The sequence below is a fragment of the Meleagris gallopavo genome, chromosome 8 (genome assembly GCF_000146605.3).
Source record: "Meleagris gallopavo isolate NT-WF06-2002-E0010 breed Aviagen turkey brand Nicholas breeding stock chromosome 8, Turkey_5.1, whole genome shotgun sequence".
Lineage (NCBI taxonomy): Eukaryota > Metazoa > Chordata > Aves > Galliformes > Phasianidae > Meleagris > Meleagris gallopavo.
The window spans coordinates 14,738,180-14,746,044 of record NC_015018.2 but is presented as its reverse complement, the minus strand read 5'-3'; the positions used below and the strand labels follow the sequence as shown (position 1 = coordinate 14,746,044).

Sequence of the window (7,865 nt, the reverse complement as noted above, 5' to 3'; positions counted from 1 at the left end):
CCGCTTGTGCTCCCTGGGACGGGGACTCCGGTTGTCCAGCAGTCCTCGCGCACGGACAGGTTTTTGTCGGGACATTGAGATCCTGTGGAAGTATTCCATTTGAGATAATGTGGGACGAGGTTTCGGTGCCGCTTGCTGTGCTTGCTGACGGGCAGCAGCGCTCCGTGATTGCGCCGACCGAACCCTTTTGGCTGACGGCGTGCACAGAGGCGACCCGTTCGGTTTTAATATCGTAGCAGAAAAATGAAAGGGTTCTCAGTGAAGGAGTGCGATCAGAGAACGGCGGCGGGGCTTTGTTGGTGCCATTCCGGGTGCGTTTTCCTGGGATTATCGGGACGCGAATAGAATTGTCTGATACCTGATCCCCTTCCAAGTGCTCAGGATATGAAGATTAATGACGGGAGTCCCGAAATGCCAACATCACCCCGGCCGTGACTAGTGACCCGCTCAGATATAGCATAAAGCAATGGGCTCGGGAGCTGAAGCGAGTGTAGCCCTTGTCTGTGCAGACACCGTACTGAAGGAGCTGACCCTCACGTTGCCCGAGTCAGGGCGCTTCCCTGGCGGTAGGGTGGCTTTTCAAGTCTAATAATAGTTAGCAAGTGCAGCTGCAAATAATGGAAAGGGAAAAAGGTAACTGGGCTCTGAGAGTAAATAAATGGCATACAGGAGTGTGAGCTGTGAGTAAAGAGCACCAGCCGTTTCCATGGCCTTAAAGTGAGGAGGGTCAAGGAATTGAAGCTGAGTCTGTTTCTGTTTATAAAGCTTTTGGGGGGAAACCACTCTGTAACTGCTTGATGCCTAAACATAGAAGGAAAAAAAAAAAAGCAGAATAAACAAAAAAAACACCTACATTATTGAGATACTGAATTAGAAGCGTGAAGGATGTTTGCTTTGGCATGGGAGGCCGTGGTGGCATGCTCTTGCAACAACTGATAAAAGCAAGAATAATAATTTTGTATGTTACACGATGGTTAGAACATAAAAAGAACATTGTTAAATCTTGTGTACTCTGATTGCGCTGAAGTTTATTTCAACAAAGGCTCCGGTCTTGTGGCAGAGAAATGCCATATACAGCTGATGATGGAACCAAGTCAGCTTGCTGTAGGCCCTGGTTGGATGTGTGAGATGGGGAAGGGCACTGGGCTAGCTCTGGCAGACCTCTGTGCTCCCTTGGATGTGACTGCAGGATGTGCTGAAGCGTGCTGCTGAGTGGGACCTTGTCCCAGGCTGAGTGGCAGAGGTTCCTTGCCTTTACCGTGTTATGAGGATGAGTTGTTAATGCACACGCTGGTACGTGAGCATCACTGAGAAATTTTGGAGGATGATGGCTTTGTATTTGTTAAATGAAGAATTAGAATTAGAAGAGAATTGATTGCTCTTGACGTCTATGTTTTACTCTTCAATCTCTTTCTGAAGACCATGCATAACAAACTGTGCAGGGATGGTCTCGCACCCTACTCATTCTGACATACAATATGAACGTGTATCTTTCTACTGCAAAAACTGTTTTAATATCAAGAAATGGCATTAAAAAGTTAAATTTCACTCTGTAATATCAATAGTACCTTGTCAACAGTAATAGACATGTTCCTCCTTATGTTTTTAATTTGTTATTTTCTGTCCTCAAATGGTACCAGGGAGGTTTCACAGATTAATCTTTTTAGTTCGTTTTGATCCTTTCTGGTAAAGTAGAACAGAAGTGGCTCCCTCAGAACGTAGGCCAAGCTGACCTGGTTCAGTGGAAATTATTTGAAGGCAATAGAGGGTTGTTGGCGTTGCCACCCAACAAGCAAAACACAAAGCTCGAGGCCCAAAGTGGCATTCCCAGCACAGCGATGCATCGTGCTGACATTACATCGTCCTGGGCGGCAGGTTTTGTATTGTCTTGGTTGATGGTGAAAATCCCCACTAAAACCAACAGGATTTAGGCAGGGCCATGAATGCCTGTTATGTGTTTCAGACTTCAGACCACATCTCTGCTGTGCAAAGTGAAATATCACTGTGTGTGTAAACTGTGCCATTTGATCAGAAAGTACGCTTGCAAAGCTGCAGACAGTTTGTTGTTGAGCAGTGGTATCAACTTACCAGAAACGTCATGAGGGATTAATATAAAGAAGTATTAAAAAGGATTTGTGCCCTTTTATATTTGGTTTGGTTATATTTTGGAGGCCTGTGGAAACTGCAGCCAAGCTTCTGTTAATGTCACGCTCGTGAAAGAATGTGAACATTCTCTGTAGATTTGTTTGAGCTTTTGTGTGTATTTCTATGTAGAAATGTGCATGTCTGCAGAAGAAAAAATGAACCAGCTTGTGAAACCCTCCAAGGTAATGTCCCCTCTGTTACGTGATGGCCCTTTGGCAGTTCTGCAGCTGCTGTATTGATTGAATAGTCACCATGTAGCTGGCAGTTGGAACAAATCGATCTGCATGAAGACAGCGTAAGCACTGAATTTGACAATTCTGACTACAAGTACAAAGTACAACATTCCTCTTCTTCTCTTACTACTAGACAGAATTGCTTTTCAGAATAGATTATCAAACACTCTGTGTTAATTGTTTTCAAAAGCAGTCCTTTGTCATTACCATTCCGCTGGATTTTAGACAACTTGATACTGGTGACTGTAAAAAATGTTGCTAATTACATGCATTTTTAATTCCCATAATAAGCTAGGTTTTAATTTAACTTGTTCTTTCATCAGCTTTCTAAAAATGAAAGCAGCTTCTGAATATTTTAAATTAGCTGTGACAAAGCTTTCAGTTAGGATTTGGTAAACCATTTTTCTTTCTAATCAGGTCTACCTTTATTTTTTTTCCACCGTGTTTTCCATTGCTGCTCTTTTCAGTTTCTGTTTTTGTTGCTTGTACTTTCCTCGCTTTGCAGTTGCCCACATCTGCAAACGCAAGTAACTTTCCTTATGTCAGTACTCTCAATAGCCTCTCAGTACAATGAGAGATGAGACTTAACACCTTATTGTGTTTGCTCCCAAAATAATAAAAGCATAAGACTTCTTTTTTTTTTTTCACATGGATACTTAGTCACCTTTAGAAAGCAAACATTTTTGAAAGATGCTAGTGACATACTTCTCTAATTTTGTCAGTTGTCAAAGTTGTGCTGGTAGGAATACACCCAGAACCTGAGTAACCTGCAGCGGCTGGTGTAACAGTTGAGGCACTTGTTTCCATTGTTTGGATCTATAACTCAAATTGCTAGTTAGATTAACGCCTGTCCTTGTTGATGTAATCATGCAAGATTTATCAAAACAGCGTCATAGGATACGGTTTCTATACTTTTGCATTCTTAATTCTTTCAGGTAAAGAAATTCCACACTTTATTGAGAAAGAGCGTAGCTTGAGGAAAGAGGAGGCCGTGGGAAGGCTATCTGTGCCGGGAACCACCAGCGTGGCAGGCGTCTCCTCCCTTCACTGACGTTACCTGCAGCCCATCTGACAGTACAGCTGTACTACCCTAATATCCTCCAAACACATACACCTCTGACGTTGGGTATTGTTTTACTGAAGTAAGCAGGACCAGTCTTGTCCTTAAAGGTGCTTACGTGTGTGTTCATGTGTAGGAGGGGAGCCAAGGCAAATAAACATATCTATTTCATAATGAGTTTTTGAGTTTCTGTGAATTATTATTTATTTTTTTTTAATTTGCAAGTTCTGTCTTTTCCAGCCAATGAAACAGCTTGTGTAGAATTACTCATCTAGTCAGATCTACTAATGTTACTTCTAAACAGACACGGAAGAGGTCTGGAAAGGAGGCTTGAATGAATAGAGAAGTAATTGAATATAGTGTCAATTGTAATAAAGCAAAATGGACTTTCTGCAGAACAAGACCTTGGCTTCCTCTGTTGTTGCTGAGGTCTATTTGAAGTGGAAATGTTTCAAACACAGCTCTGGCTTGTAGTTCAAGGTTGTGATATTGAATTTGAGTAGTTACTTACACAGACAAAGTACATGAGTATTTCACAAAGCCAGTTTTGTAGCAGGGAATGTATTGCTGTCTAAAGGTCATTAATTAGTATTTGCTGTTAACGTGTTGGGAAATCTTATCTTACTGAAGAAAGCAAATTGAACTTGAAGATATAGTGTGCACACTAGGTTTTCTCAAGGATTTTTGTTTTCTATCTACGTAACTCCCTTCATAAATCATTTCAGTTTGCATCCTGGAGTTATTTATACAATAAATAAAAATTTTGTGTGAGGGGGAGATGTCTGAGTATTTCACAGAATTAAGTGAGGGAAAGGGGATATTTTTTCCCCCATTTTGAACTGTAATTATTTCTGTAATGCTTGTTTGACTGCACTCAAAGCTGTGACACACCTGAAGGATGTGGTAACATAGAGCAACTTGCTGGCTTTATGCTACTTCTGGATTTCATTTCCAGTGAAAGATATTGTAATTTGTTGTTGTTGTACTTTTAAAGATACAAAGCAGTTGTAACTAAAGGATTAGGCTGTTTGACTTGAATGGAGATGGAAAAAATGTGTAGCTATCTGCAGTGCGATGAAGACAGCAATATCCTTAGGTTTATAGACTTCCTTTTGCTTTTCATCTGTATGGTCTGTGAAGCTGCTCTAAAAGAAATGAGATTGTGCTATAGAATTTGAAATGAAAAAATATTTTAATGTTTTGCTAGTTGATCCATATAAGATAAAATGTGTTGCATTTTGTTGTGAAATACTAATTTCTCTCTGTAGAAATACTTTCCAAACATTTTTTCTTCTTTTAGAAAATGCATGTAAGATCTTTGAAGTTCTATTACTGAAGGAGAGTTTGTGGACCTTCTGCTTGCAAGTCTGACTTTTTTTTTTTAATGCCTGCTGAAGCTGTTATGTAAAAGCTCATTCTTCTGTCTCTCAAGCCAGAAGCATGGACAGATTTGTTTTAGGATTGTGTAAAATGTGAGGATTGATGGAGAACTTTCTGGTTATGTGTTCTAATCTGGACAGTTTTGTTCCTAATACTGTGAAATGGAAAATAATGCAGTCCAAAGCTAAGATATAGTTTGAATGCACAAGTTACAAATGTATGAAATGTAGAGTTTCCCAGACCATTTCAGTGTGGTGCTGCTTTACAAGTTCTCACGTGCTTGCCTACTGTTACATCAGGTAAGGGTACAGGTCACTTTTATTTCACACTGTGATGGATAAGTAAGGATTTTAGTGGAATCATCTGTGGTATCATAGTTCATAACATGTACAGGAATTGACACGTTCATGAAGATCTACTCCTTACTGTATAGTCGTGGAAGCAGTTAGGAGAGATAGCAGCTAGACCCTATCAGTTGTTATGTATGTAGATTGCTCTGAAAGTAATGCCTCTGATTTTTTTCCATGGAAACTACAACTGATATGAAGAGCACAACAACACTTTAATAGAACAGTCTCAGCTACAAAGAGCTATGCTGTTTTTCAGCGTAGTCGCCACCATTAACTATGTGTTTTTATCAGTGCATACTGTGCTTGTAAAATTCTGTACCAGTAAAAGTTACCCTCTGTTGCCACTGCTGAAACACCACACACCACCTCACTGTGCTCACATCCACTGGTTTGCTCAGTGGATGTGACTACATAAATGTTCAGGAAGTGTCAGTGAATGTCAGTGGGTACAATATTTTCCACATGGAGGAATTCAGTGACACACTTTTGCTTCATGTGTGTTTCCATGTCAGATGCTGTTGCGTGTGTCAGACTGCACGCTGTCACACAGCAATGAAATGTAATGGAATGTTGGCGGGAAGACTCAGCCTCTACTGCCATCCTGCCAACATCTGCCTCTGTCGTTGTGGACAAACATAATAAATAAGAGGCATTACTTTTGGAGCAGCCCTCATATTTTTAGTTGTGCAAGTGGTGAATTCCATGTTTCTTGCTGGGATTTCTGAAGCCAAAACACATGTAAAGACAAGGGTCATCTGTTCCATGCAAGCTGAGCAAGGCTGGGAGATGATGGATGGGCTTAGCAAGCTCAGACTGGCTTGCTTGACTCATGCATGGTATGACTACAAGTTGAACTTGTGGCACAACCATCGTGAATGACTATAACTGATAAGTGACCATTTTACTAGGGATTCCTTGAGTGCTTTCACTCCAGCTATGTGTAAGGATCTCTAGAAGCTTTGTGGCAATTGAACAAAAAAAGCAGTTAGTGGTAGGCCATGCCTCAAAGGCATCAGCAACAGTAGAATCTACAGGTTTAAGCAGGATGATCATACACTTGGGAATACCTGTAAGTTTACAATGTGCCATTAACGAACGCTGTTCTGATGTCCTGTATTCATAAAAGGCTGTTTAGTTTCCTGGAAAAATACACTTTTCATCCCATTTTGCTGAATTGGTAAGAGGCTAGAAGCATTTGATGGTACCTCATTCAGACTCTAGCTTAACATTCATAAAATGCAGTTGTTATATACTGCAAATTAATGTAATCATAGAATCACAGAATATTTTAAGTTGGAAGAGACCCACAAAGATTACTGAGTCCAGCCTCTGACTCCACACAGGACCACCTGAAATCCAAACTATGTCTGGGAGAGTTGTCCAAATGCTCTTGGGCTGTGCCTCCTGCAGTGGGTAGCCTGTTCCATGCTCACCACATGGTGCAGACCCTTTCCCTCACCCCCAGCTGCCCTCCCCTGACACAGCTCCATGCCGTTCTCTCGGGCCCTGTCACTGTCACATAGAGAAAAGCTCAGCGCTGCCCTCCGCTCCCCACCTCAGCCACTCCTCACATGCTTTGCCCTCCAAGCTCTTCATCATCTTTGTATCTCTCCTTTGAAACCCTGATAATTTTTTGTCCTTCTTATGTTGTGGCACCCAGAGCTGCACACAGTGCTCGAGGTGAGGCCACACAGCACAGAACAGAGGAGGCAGTCCTTTGTCTCACCCGGCTAGCAGTGCATGATGCACCAGTTGCAAATATTACATCTATTTTCCTTTATAAATTCTTTATGTGCTTGTTAAAGCCAGTTATTTCTGAGAGAATCTACTTCTTGGTACTTTAAAATGAGTTTGCTGCTTATTACCTGATTTATTATCTGTGATGGAACAAGAACAACCAGGCTGTAGTAGGGTTATTTCATCCATGTGACAGGATTTTTTGCCCTCATTTTCGGTTACAAGACTGTTAGGCACTGAAGTTGTTAAACTAAGAAGTCTGATTAGTTGTTGAACACAGGCTGGAGGATACAGCCATTTTGTGTTTACATTTTATTAGAGTTCGTGATTCTCCTTGAGGGATTTGGGGGCCTGTTGTGCTGCATTGTTGCAAAATCAGGGTGAGCTTGTTTCCCACTGCCATTAATTTGAATTTTAAGACTAACTTTAATAACCAGAATGTTGTGAGTGATAGTTCAGTTTTGAGTTCTGCTTAGAGGTGCTAGAAAATCTGTCCGACCTCAGGTATTAAGCATAAATATCCCTGCTATCTTTAAGTGATGCCATGAGCAACACAAGCACCCCAGATTTTGGAGATGTCTCTTCTGACATACCTGAAAATCAGCAAATATGTGAGAATTCTGGCTTTTTCTGAGTATAGTATTGCTGTTTTTGTAGACGAAGGGGAACTAAGGCTAAGAAACACATTATTGGGAAGTTGTAAAGTTTATGTGTTTAGCTGGAAATGATACAGCTGTACTTAACAGAACAACACAGGATTAACTTCTGGCAAAAACAGCCTTTTCTGACATCAGTTTAATGAATCAGTGTTTCTGGTGCTGATAAGTAAACAAAATAAGTGCCAAATCAGCATGGGGTGGCTAGCGGTAACTGGCAGCCAAAGGAAGAAAAAGTGGGCAGGAAGATGGGGAGACAGAAAATGGTGAGCCTGGCTTTGCTGATGGTTTTGTCTTGTGGTAC

The 7,865-nt window shown here is 41.2% G+C and overlaps 1 long non-coding RNA gene across 1 annotated transcript; it reads left to right on the top strand.

The window, feature by feature from the left end:
• Nucleotides 1-6: 6 nt before the first annotated feature.
• On the top strand, nt 7-3,615 carry LOC104911948. Its single transcript, XR_004160496.1, has 2 exons — nt 7-2,327; nt 3,314-3,615. It is a non-coding gene; the product is annotated as an uncharacterized LOC104911948 (long non-coding RNA).
• Nucleotides 3,616-7,865: the final 4,250 nt, after the last annotated feature.